The following is a 4191-nucleotide window of genomic DNA, read 5'->3' as shown; positions in this document are numbered from 1 at the left end:
TAGGCTGGACTGAGAGGAAGCTAGACCCAATAAAGTCAGAGGGACAAAGAGGAAAACTATGAGCCCAGAGGGAGTGGATTTGACGTTAGGTAAAAGCTAAGGAGCAGTCCCAGACAAGTGATGGGGGGTTCGTTCTTGACACGCACTTTCCTGGGATGTGTGCCGCTGAAAGCCTTGAAACCCTCAAGCTGAGGAAGACATTGAAGCTACGTTTCTCCAACTGCTCATCATGTGCCACAGCCACAGAGCTACCGGTTCAACCAGGTACCCCACTAGAACAGCAGCACCCTGTTCGGGCTGTCGTGTTCGGGACAGAGCTCGGGCCCGTGGAGGAGTCAGGCTTGCGCAGTGGAGGACTGCTGGATTAGCCGTCTCAAGGGATAAAGGCAGAGAGTTCCCACCCTGGAGGCTCTCAGTTGTGCTGCTCACCCCTGATGAAGCAGCAGCGGTTTGCAGATCTTTTGCTGGCAAAACACAAGGCACTTGGTGTGCGTTAGACTGTGAGAACCTAGGTTTTAGGACGGGGGCGGTGAAGTGTCTTTTGGACTTAGGTTCTTAGTCTTTCTTTCTACAGTGTTTCTGAGCACAACATGGCTGCAGTCAGCAGAGAGACCATTTCAGTTCACTCTCTCACATGGCCCCTGAAGTTGTAAACTCTACCCAAGAAGGCTCACAGTTTCAATAGGATTATAGGAAAGTGCATACTCAAATATGCCAAGGGGTCAGTACTAAACCTGGGATGATTTAGTTTTATTGTTCTTTCAGTAAGAAAGAGATAAACTGCTTTAAAAAGGATAACAAACAATAAACATTATGGAGAACATGCATTCTTCAAAGGGACTGTGAAATAAAGTTGATGGGCAAAGCCAAAGCTGCCAAGCTTAAAATGCATTTTGGATGTATCCGCTGGATTTAGATATGCAGAAGCATTTGACTGGAAGGCTCTCAGTGAGCATAAAATGTTTGCTTTTTACAGACACAAATCTGGAAACAAGTTAAACTATTACTGTATTGGTAAATCAGTATAGCCTCTTTTGCATGCAGATGAGTAAATCTGTATGAAAGTATTTTATCTGATACAACTGTTTTCATACAAGTAAGGGAATATCACGTCTGGGCTAAGCATCTTTATAACAGCAGCTACTGAATTTTTGATAAAACTCATACATTACCCAAAGTCGTTGTACTGTTACAGTCAAAACGCAACTGTGGCCTTGCTTGAAAAGTGCATGTTATCAGTATTAAAAAAAATTCCAATAACCTATTTCCAACCACTGATATAATTTTGTTGACCTTAAGAGTTTCTGTTTGAATGTGTCTATTCTGGTGAAATTTTGATACGTGAGAAAACAAAGCAACTCATTATAGTGAAGGAGAAATGCATTATTTTGATGTTAATGGAACAAAACATGCATTTTTTAGTTCAGAACAAATTTTCATTTAGCAGTCTATGTTATATAAAAATGAAATATTTGGATGTGTATCAAAAGAGAACATTTTTTTCTGCCACAAAGTAGGTTTAGAAGACTTAATTTCTTTTGGCAGTCATGAATGAAAGCACATTGAAATGTTGAAATTCATAGAATGAAAATTACATTCTTTTTAATGGAAATCAAACATGGCTATTGGAAACTGAACATGGCTTTTGCTGAGCACAATAGCACTCTATAAGGCGCATACATTTACTGACATGGTACAATCACTATATTGACCCTTGTTAAATAACACTTGCATTTGAGCATATTTATGCCTGTTTTCCTGCATACAGTATGTTTCCACCAAGATATGACAGATTTAATTACTACATACCTCGGGCCCTTGAATGAACTTAGCCTGTGGCCTAAATTTCAGCCTGTGCATAAACTGCACATAAGCAGCCCCAAGAAATACATCATGCAATATCAGCTTGTTTATAGATAAGCCAAAAAAACGGAGTGATCTGATGGAGTGCAAGAAGTCCCAGGTATTCTCACTGACCAAATCTGCTGCTTGGAGCCGTGTTTGGAACTGCTCTCTTCATAAACACAGTGCAGAATCAACAAGCTCCTATTTGCGGCACTTTGACATTGCTTGTAACTCATATTTATATTTGCAATTAGTTAGTAATTGTTTTTAGCATTCATTCATGCTTTCACAGTGTGTCTTGAGCCCTAACCGTGCTACTCTATCACCATGAGAGTAGCTCTTTCTTACACGACTACAACCTTTCCGATGTTCCCAGCATTCTACATTTTTGGCAAAGCTTTTAGTACTACCTCACACCTCCAGATTTTTCAGCATGTTTCTGATATTGGAGCTAAATGACCAGCTTTGTTAATCAGAGCTGTGCCAGACTCATCAACCCCCAGCCGCTAGTCGAGAGGAACACATCTGTTCTCATGCTTAAGATTTATCGAAATCTGCCTGTATGGACTTACACAACATGGTTCACAGTCTGTCTCAAGTGTTAGTAATTTTAGGCTATTTTTGGTGTAACTTGGGCTTGCAAAAGAAAGTCGTCAAAATGGTAAAAGTACAAAAGGAACTGAAACAAATAGCAAAACAGTGCTACACTGGGAAGGAAGTGCATTTCCTGAGATGGAAACAAGGACAAGAAAAGAAATGGAGCTGCTGTGCAGGGAGGATGGAGCCAAGTTCGAACGGATTCTAGACATCCAAAGGGGAAGTAAAAGTCACAGTACAAGTGTTGGTGATGAATATCCTCCTCTGATACTGAAAACACCTGCAATAGCAGGTCCGAGAGCAAGGGCCGAATTGTGGTTGGCACTTCATAATTAAAAAATAGCAAAAGAGAGAAGCTACACTTCCTTAACTGGAAAGAAAATAGCTGATCCAAACAGCTGCAAAACTTACTGACCTGGCCTTAACAGCATGGAAGATTTTTGAACATAGGAGAGAAGGAGAAAAGAAATGAAGATGCTGAGACAAGTAATGGGCCAAATTACAGTGGGTGTTTATGAAAAATATAAGGGTTAAGATCTAGTGAGCACAATTTAGGTAAAAAGGCCTCCAGCCAGTGCAGCGGGCGGAGAAGGACCAGAAGATCTGACTTTATGGCTGAACTTTTATAAATGAACGGAGCACCCCACATGCCGGACGGCGCTCGCAGCGGGCAGGGCAGGGGGCTCCGGAGGGTCTCCTGCCCCCGGTCCCGCCGGGGGAGGGCCGCGGCCGCTCCGCTTCCACAGGGGCGAGTCCCTAACCAGCCCCCCTCGTTTACCTGTAGGGCGCAGGTCACCCAGGACGGCGCACGCGGCAGCAACGCGGGGCCGCGGCCCCCCGGCGCCTGACAGGCCGGCTGGCGGCACCGAGCTCCCGCGCCCGCCCACACAGCCCGGCGCGGGCACGAGGCGCCCTGACAGGAGCGGCGCGCGGGCAGCCGCCCCGCGGCCGTTACCACCCCCACACCCCCTGCGAGCGGCCGGTGGGGCCGCTACACCTTCCCCCCCCCGCCGCTAACGGCGCCCCGCGGCCGTTGAGGCCGTTACTACCCCCACACACCCCCGCGAGCTGCCGTTGGGGCCGTTACACCTCCCCCTGCCACCCCGGGACTAACGGCTCCCCGCGGCCGTTGGGGTCGTTGCCAACCCCCCCCCCCTACTCCCCGTGCGGCCGTTAGGACCGTTACACCTTCTCCCCTCCGGGGGCTAACGGCGCCCCGCGGCCATTGGGACCGTTACCACCCCCACCCCCCCAACATGCGCGCGGGCCAACGGCGCCCCACGGCCGTTAGGGCCGTTACCACCCCCCCCCCCCCCGCACACACACCCACCGGGACTAACGGCTCCCCGCGCGGCCGTTCAGACCGTTACACCTTTCCCTACTCAGGGGCTAACAGCGCCCCGCGGCCACTGGGACCGTTACGATCCCCCCTGCCCCGCGCGCGGCAGTTGGGGCCATTACACCGACCCCCGGGGCTAAGGGCGCCCCGCGGCCGCTGGGGCCGTTAGCAACCCCCCACCCCGCGCGCGGCCGCTGGGGCAGTTACACCTCCCCCCGCCCCCCCCACTCCCGCGGCCGCTGCCCCGCCGGGCGGGCACGACCCGCCTCCGCCGCCGGAGCGGCGGGCGGAGCGGCGGGCGCGCCCCGCCCCCGGCCGGCGCGGCGAGCGCATGTCCGCCCGGCGGGAAGAGCGGGCGGCCGCTGGGGGGGGGGTGGTGGCCGAGGCGGCGGCACTGAGCCCCGCGCTGC

This window comes from Apteryx mantelli, chromosome Z, assembly GCF_036417845.1.
Source record: "Apteryx mantelli isolate bAptMan1 chromosome Z, bAptMan1.hap1, whole genome shotgun sequence".
NCBI lineage: Eukaryota > Metazoa > Chordata > Aves > Apterygiformes > Apterygidae > Apteryx > Apteryx mantelli.
Note: the sequence above shows the minus strand (reverse complement) of the source record.